Genomic DNA, 8,423 nt, shown 5'->3' on the forward strand with positions numbered 1-8,423 from the left:
AAATGGCTTAAAATAATTTGAAACTAAGTTTGCAAATGTAATTCAAATTATCCTGGGGCTATTTTGCTCTATACAAAATTGCACATATGGTGTTTATAAGTCTGAAATTAAATTTGACTCTCTCCTTTTTTTTTTTTGTTCTAGTAACCCTTTAGTATTTATGAACAACACCTCTAAGATCATTTCTGTTGTTTGAAAATACCTAGGGCATACTTTTAAAACACTTCCCAACAGTCTTAATTATACACAATTTTCAGATAAATCTCTGACAATTTCAAAGCAAGAAAGAACCCCAGGATGTCATATTTTCAATGATTACATTAATTATTAATGATATACTGGGAAAGCAAGTTGTTCTCTGTCATGCCATGGGTTACGTTCTATTCAATAAACAGTAGTACTCTGCCTTAGGTATCAGGTGACGCGGACACAGAGATGGAAGGCATCTTGTGTCTGGAGTCAAACTGATACAGGCCATCACACACAAAAAAGTAACTATAGTATTGCAGGGAATTCGAACACAGCAGCAAGCTTTTTCTTTTCTCACACAAAATAAGAATTTTCATATGGACAACTCAAATGTGCAAGGCAAGATTTATCTAAGAAAGAAGGAAATGGGGCTCCTGCCATAATGACAGGAGAGGGCTCCAAGGGAGGAAATACCAGGAGGAAAAGGTGGAAATGGTGTCTTTTATACACCACGTCAGGAAGGGGACAAAGGGTAGAGAGAGGAAAAAAAGGGAAATTGTTGCCTTGGGTAACAATGTCTGGCACTTTGTTCTGGACAGAACGGGCAGCATAAAGATGTGCCCGGTGACTTCCTCATCTCATCCTGACGAGCTGAAATCTCGGGCACCATCTCCCTAACAGTAACTCGGAGATGGGGCTGCTGCAGGGAAGAGAGGAGGAAGTGAGGCAGGAAGAGAGAGTAGATGGGAGGGCAGCACTGAGGGATTGGTGGATGGGATTGTTGGAGATGCAGGGGATCGGTAGGTGGGCAGGGACTAGGGAGAGGGGCCACGAGTGATTGGTGGATGGGATTGTCACGTATGGCACCATGAAGTCACAGCTGAGTGCTGGGAAAAGGGTTAGAAAGTTACGGTGGATTGATAGACAGCAACACTTAAACCTTAAAGGCACGCAAAAATCAAGGAAGCCAACCTAGAGGAAGCAGAACCAAATCCAAAACTGTAAGGCCCTTCAGGGCTGATGTTCGAGTCACTGCTCACACTCCCAGCTGATGGGTAAAGACTCCCAAGTTTCTAACGGTTTGCCTCCAAACTCATTTTTGGGATAGAAGCAGACAACTTGCAAGAAGAGAATGGCCCACTTTTGTGGGGGCACTGCAAGAACTCAGAGGAACTGGAAGAAAGTCCCTGGCTCCTGGTCTTGGGTACCTTTGGAGTTATCTATCATCTTCAGTCATCATACTAGTGGCTCCCAGTGACTGGAGTCTGAGTCCCAGAAGGAGCAAAAGAAGGAAAAGAGAAGAAAATCAAGCTGCAAACAATGTAACAATAACATATCCATGGCAGAGAAGAAAAATAAGTTTTAAATTGATTTACTTTGTTAATTTTTAAAATTTGCTTATTTCAATTTACTTGAAATGCAAAGAGACAGAGATCTTCCACCTGCTGGTTTACTCCCCAAGTACCCAGATCTTCCTTAGGCTACTTTACTGCCACAATCAAGGCTGAGTTAGACTCAGTGGACACCAGGAGGCTGGACTTAATCTGGTTATCTCATTTCAATGACAGGGACTAAAGCACTTTAGCCATCACCTGCTGTCTTTCCAGGGTGCTCATTAGTAAGTAGCTAGAACAGAGACCAAAAGCAAGACTCCAACTCTAGTACTCTGAACTGGCAGACAGGGATCCAAATCATTGCACCAAACACATGTCTGATGGGTCAATGCTTTTAACAATGGAAGATTTCAGGTATTGTTAGTTGAGAGAATAGAAAAAATAAGGAAGCAGAAAACAAAACAAAAAAGAGAGGATATCTTGAAAAGAATGGTGGACAAGAATTCTGTCTAAACTGAAATCAGGAGCAAAACCTGTTGCCAAACAACCACCTCAAAGACGTTGGAGGCATTGTTACAGAATCTCCAAACTGGAACCACTTGCTTGGCATTCAGAAAGGGAAGCCAGCAAAGAGGCAGTTAGGGTCACTGGTCCCTGGTGAAGTTACTTTTCAAAATATAAATTGTGCTTCTCCCCACTTCTTGTCCTTCCAAGAGCATATTCTCCCCTTGAGGGAGAATCAAGGGATAGAATCAGAATACCAATTCCAATTCCTGCAAAGGAATTCAGTGCAAAAGGCAGCAACCTCATTTCTTGTCTCAAACAAAATAAATTTTATGTAGACAATTCTAGTTTTCAAAGCAGGATTTATTTAGGGAAACATGGGGGGAGGGGGTGTGTGGAGAGGCTCCTGGCATAGTGGCAGGAGAGGTTTCCAAGGAAGAAAATGTCCTGAGGAAAAGGTAATGGTAATCACTTGGTATTTGCACTGATTGGTAAAAATTGTTATCCAAAGAGTCAAGGTACCACCTTTGATCTCCAATGCTTTATATTCTTCCCGAGACTTTGCATGGCTCCATAACCAGAAAGTAACTACTTCTTATGGGTTAGATACTGTATTTATTTTAAAATTTGTGAAAAATCACCTTTGCTGTAGTAGTACAGATGGAGATACCACAAGAATTGGGCCATTAACTACATCAGCAAATACAAATTGATTCCGGGATAATGTAGCAAAGTCGAGTAAAGCTGAAATTCAGTCAGTAACCACGATTAGGAGGCATGTGGTAATTTGAAAATCAGAGATACATAAAGAAACCAAAGATACATAAAATAGGTTGGAAATCACTTGTGAAGATGTTGTAGATCAGCTGCTGATTAGAATCTTTTACTTAGTGTATGTCTACATAATGAAATGGAAGCCTTCTTTCTGAAGAAAAAGATCATGTGTGAAAGACACACTAAATAATGATTTGTATAGTACAAAGGAGATAGAGGAAAGGAAGGACAGAGAAAGAGAGAGAGAGACAGAAGAGACAGAGAGAGAGACTCCTTGCATATGCAGCACTATCAAGAACAGAGAAATGACATCCCGAACAGGTTTTATTTTAGTTTTGAAACCTCTATCAACAAAGCTTTTGGAATGTGTGCAAAAATATCACATAATGCTCTTATTGTTAGGATGTATTACAGGAGTGATGTGATCCGTTGGACTTCACCATCACTACTGGTCAGAGTGTGAAAGGTGTTCCATCTGTTGGGTTACTCCCCTAGTGGCTGCACTGGCCAGAGCAGAGCCAGAGCTGAGCTGATCCAAAGCCACACGGCAAGAGCTTCATTTGGGTCTCCCATGCATGTAGGTGCAGGGTCCAGTGGCTTTGGATCATCCTCTGCTGCTTTCCCAGGCCACAAGAAGGTAGCTGGGTAAGAAGTGCAACAAATAGAACACAAACTGGTGTCCATATGTGATTGCAGGGCATGCAATGGGATTATTTAGCCACTAGATTGTCTCATTTGGTCCCCCAATATGATTTCTGAATAAAATTATATACAAAAATGTTAAAAGTACATAACTTTCATTAGTTTATATTTAAAAATTGCTTTTGGCTTATGAAAGATGAATAAATATATACATATACTAGTTACATAAGGAAAGTTGGAGGTTCCCTTTTTCACTGTTTTTAATACATATTATATAGTGAACCATTTATATGCCTATATTCTTAAATGAGGGTGTCTTCAAAATGTTCATGAATAATGTAAGTTATGAATACATTTTTATAGATGAACTTTAAAGGTATATTACACCAAAATAAATTCCAATTTCATTTTCCAACTAACTCCTGAAGTCTCTATTGCTGTGTGTGTGCATGCATATAAACTTTTTTCAAATTTTAAGATACCTATTATCCACAATGAAATAAACTCTTACGAAAATGGTTAGTTTTTACTTTGTGTGAATTTTCTGATAGCTCAGTAAAAAAGAGAAATTTAAATAAATAATTCTAACCGCCAGTTGCCCAAATGGGCAATGTTTGGATAAATGTTGAAAATGTTAGATTGGCTTTTTCAGGACTTCCTTAACAATCTTTTGTTCACCTTGTATTCAAAGATATGGAGAATGAAAACAGCAGCGACATAACTGGTAGGATGTAGCTTTGTTTTCCTGAGTGCTATCTGGTGACACTGTGATGACACATGGCACTAATAATTGATTAAAGTGGCTTCTCTCCTCACCTCAGTGTTCTCTGATATGTGACACCTAGTACTATATTATTAAAGCCTTTGGCACCCTCAATACACCAGGACAGGATGTCACGAGAGACTCTGTCCCTGAGTGATGTATTTCTCTTTACAGGTTGAGAAAGTTTGAAGGATACACATTCAAGGCCAGTCCATGTGACTATTTAAAGAATAAAATCACCATTTTAAGAAGTTTTAATATTTCAAATATTGCAATAGGTAGTTTATAGCCAGAAGCTTAAGCAATCCAGGCTTATAAATAATTCATTCTGGTTGCATTGGGTATGTATATGAAAAAGAGTGCCTTCCTCCCAAGAAACAAATTTTATAAAGGTAAAAGACAGGCACACTGAAGGATGGCGTATAAATGAAATGTGATTATGAGTCTGGAGATTTATGAAAAAACTTCATATGATTTTAAAAAAAGAAGATTCCCTGTAAGATTATAAAGCCATCAAGAAAGTTGAAATGATAAAGCCAAATGCATATGGTTTCAAACCCATATATTTAGATGCCTGGCTATGCACAGTACAAGGAGAGTGAAGACACATGAGTCTTACTATCCTGACATTCAAAGATGAGAGTAACAGGTAATATTTTTTGTACATTATAAAAAATGGTGCTAGACCTACTCCAGAGAACTTGCCCAAAAGTAAATGAAATTTATCATTTAACTGTCATCTTTATCAGCTCCTCTTCACTGGACTACTGATTCATTAAAGATCTTATTTTAAAAAAGGTAAATCTTGGGACAATGATGTAGCATTGCAGGGAAAGCTTCTGCCTGCAGGGCCAGTATCCAATATGGGCAGCAGATCATGTCACAGCTGCTCCACTTCTGATCCTGCTTCCCATAAGTGGTTTGGGAAATCAGCAGAAGATGCCAAACTTTTTGGACCCCTGTAACTTGTGTGGGAGATCAGATGAAGCACCTGGCTTCTGGCTTCAGATTAATCCAGATCTGGTCATTGCTGCTACCTGGGAATTGAACCAATTGGTGGAAGTTCATTTTGCCTCTTCCTCTCTCTACATATAACTTGATTTTCAGATTAATATAAATAGTCTTTAAAATAGTTAACTGTCATGGAGAGCCACAAGGGCCTGGAAAATGGTATTTTTTGTACCCCAGCCCAAATTAGAGATTTCCAATAACAACTACTAAATAAACCATGGTTGCCTGAATAAGGGAGAGAGAATTTGTAGAAATGTGAAGTTCTAACATTTCTATAAAAACAAAGAGAACACATTGCAATGTTTGCCCTGGAATTTTGTAAACATGTAATTTCCTGTTTATTCTTTGGAAAGATGTTACAAGAAAAGAATGAATGAAATAGCCCACACTGGCAGGCAAAGAAGGGAGGCCAGCTAATGTTACAGATCTTCAGACAATGTCTAGCCAGGCATGTATGAAGTTTTCTTGGTTTAATGTACACTATGACAGTATTTGAATTGACAGACAGCTTGGTGGTCAATTTTAGAGATTAAATTCAAGTGCACATCCCGGGAAAGCCACATGATTAATAAAAATCAGAACAAAATCCACATTGCATGATGTGTCTTTGATGAGCAGAAGTTGAGGGAATGAAGCTAAAACACTAACCAAAGTGGACATTCTATGTGTTAGATGGCAGAGTAAATACCTCTAGCAAAACACATGTGTTAATTCAGGAAAAGCAATGCATGTAAGAGCCCAAACTTTGTGCCTTGCACAATGGTTCAGTGGTTAAATCCTTGCATTGCAACCCCAAGGATTCCATATGGGTGCCAGTTCTTAACCCAGCTGCTCCACTTCCCACCCAGCCTCCCTGCTTGTGGCTTGGGAAAGGACCCTTGCACCATGTGGGGGATCTGGAAGAAGCTCCTGACTTCTGGCTTTGGATTGCCTCAACTCTGTCCATTGCAGCTACTTGGGCAGTGAACAAACACATATGAGATCTTTCTTTTTGTCTCTTCTCTGTAAATCTGCCTTTCCAATAAAAATAAATGACTCTTTAAGAAAAAAAAGAGCCCAAATTTTTATTGGCCAGAAATAGGTCTTAACACACCAAACCTCCATAATGTAAAAGCAGGACCAACCTTCCTGTCTGTTTCTCTTGGCACAAGGGGTCCTTGCATGTCCTTGCCAGGGAATTCATAGACTTAGTGAGTGATTCAGCTTCCCTTACAAGGTTCTAATTGCTGGATTGCACTCAAGGAATCATTTGCTTCTCTAATAGATAAAGAACTTCAATACCAATATTGTCCTGCAGTGCTCTGAGTAGGGGAATTCCAGGTTTGGGCAAAATATAACTGCTAGGTTCATGTAATCCCTATACCAACCATTAACATTTCTTAAAGAACATAACAATATTGACCAATCTAATGAAGATTAGGAGTTCCACTGATCAACCAGGAACTTGAACATGAGCTGATCACATAGCTCTCAGTGCAAGTTCGGTGTTTAAGAACTTAAATCCCTATTTCTTCAAAGGGGCCTCAGAAATAAGCAATATTGGCTAGCTCGTTGCTCTGAGCTTTGCAATAAATAACCACTTTCTTCCACCAACCTAGGTCAGTGACAGGGGGTTGTTCCGCAACAACATCAGCACTTTCATTAAGAGTAACTATCTTGAAACCACGCCTAAAACTTAGATAGGATCAGAAATTCATAATCAATGGGACAGAGACAAGAGAGGACACAACTCCAACCTGAACATTCAATTAATGGTGAAGCTTGAGTAGAAAAATACTAGAATCATTGATCCTTTATGAAAAGTTAATAGAATAAAACCCATCCCCCCAATTAAAGGTGAATAATTCAACTTAAGCAAGAACAAAGGTTAGTTGTTGTGGCACAGTAGGCTAAGTTACTACATAGGATATGCACAACCCCTGTTGGAGCATGTGGGATGCAGTTCCATCTCTTCTAACAATCTGTTGTCTTTCTGCTAAGTCTTGAAGGTATCAGATGATGGGGCACATATTTGAGACCCTGCTAGCTGTTTGAGAGACCTGAATGAAGACCCTGATTCCTCATTTTTGTCAAGGCCCAACCATGGCTACTGAAGACATTTAGGGAGTAAAAATCTGCACGGTCTCACTCTCTCTAAACCACCCTCCTCAAACCCTGCATTCTCTTTGTCATTCTTTCAAATAATACAAATAACATTCTTTTTTTAAAAAAGGACAGAATGTTGAACATAAAACCCACAGAGGCAGTCCAAGCATAATAATTTGAGAGGAAAAATTAATCTTTTACTTGTTTTAGTTCAAGAGGATAGAAAATTAATGGCAGAAAAAAATGCAAAACATCATTGGCATCCCAACTGGTGTAATTCTAAATGAAAAGTCTAAGTTAAGCAAGCTTTCTGCTGGAGGGTTGTCAAATCATTGTGCACAAATAAGCTGCAGCCAAGACAGTTTTAATAAAAATATTAAACAAGCAGGCTCAAGATCCTGAAACATTTTATCAAAGAACTGAACTAGAAAATGAAACATAGATTTATCAGCATGATTCTGAAGACAAAGCACAGAGAGTAATGACTACCAAGAAGTAGAGGTGTTCACGTTAAACCAAGAGCAAACCATCTTCCCCACATCATGGTCTCAAAGGAGTCATCAAATGACCACCCCCCATTCTCAGATGCTGATGCAATCTGACAGCATGGAGCAGCCTCTGCCCTGCTCCCATATGGATACAGGAAAAGAAAAGAAAAAAAGTTGAAACGTATGTCTCATCCACATTCCTCTGTACCTGAGCCTCCCCACCCTGATCAGAAGCCTGCCGGAGAATATATCCCTCTCAACTAGGTAAACGATATTATAAAGAAAAATAAAAAATTAAAAGATGCAGCCATAAAACATCAGCAGAGCTTAGGATAGCAATTTAGATCTGGATTATTTATGCATTCATTCTAATGAAGAGAGGTAAATAGAATGTTGGTAAATTAGCTGATGAGAACCCTTGTAGTGATATTCCAATTACTAATTCTTTTAATTATGCATACTTTGGACAAGGTGTTCATAAAAGGTGAGTGGTAAGATGAATATTGGCCCTTGAATGATAAAGAACAATGTTAAGTAGAAGGATTTGGAGGAGTGAGTTGACTTCCATAAAAATCATTGGAGTCACGAGAAAAGAAAAACAGGCTCCAAGTAGCCAAATATTAACTCAATGAA

Source organism: Ochotona curzoniae, unplaced genomic scaffold (assembly GCF_017591425.1).
Source record: "Ochotona curzoniae isolate NIBS_2020 unplaced genomic scaffold, NIBS_Ocur_1.0 contig_2692, whole genome shotgun sequence".
Classification (NCBI taxonomy): Eukaryota; Metazoa; Chordata; class Mammalia; order Lagomorpha; family Ochotonidae; genus Ochotona; species Ochotona curzoniae.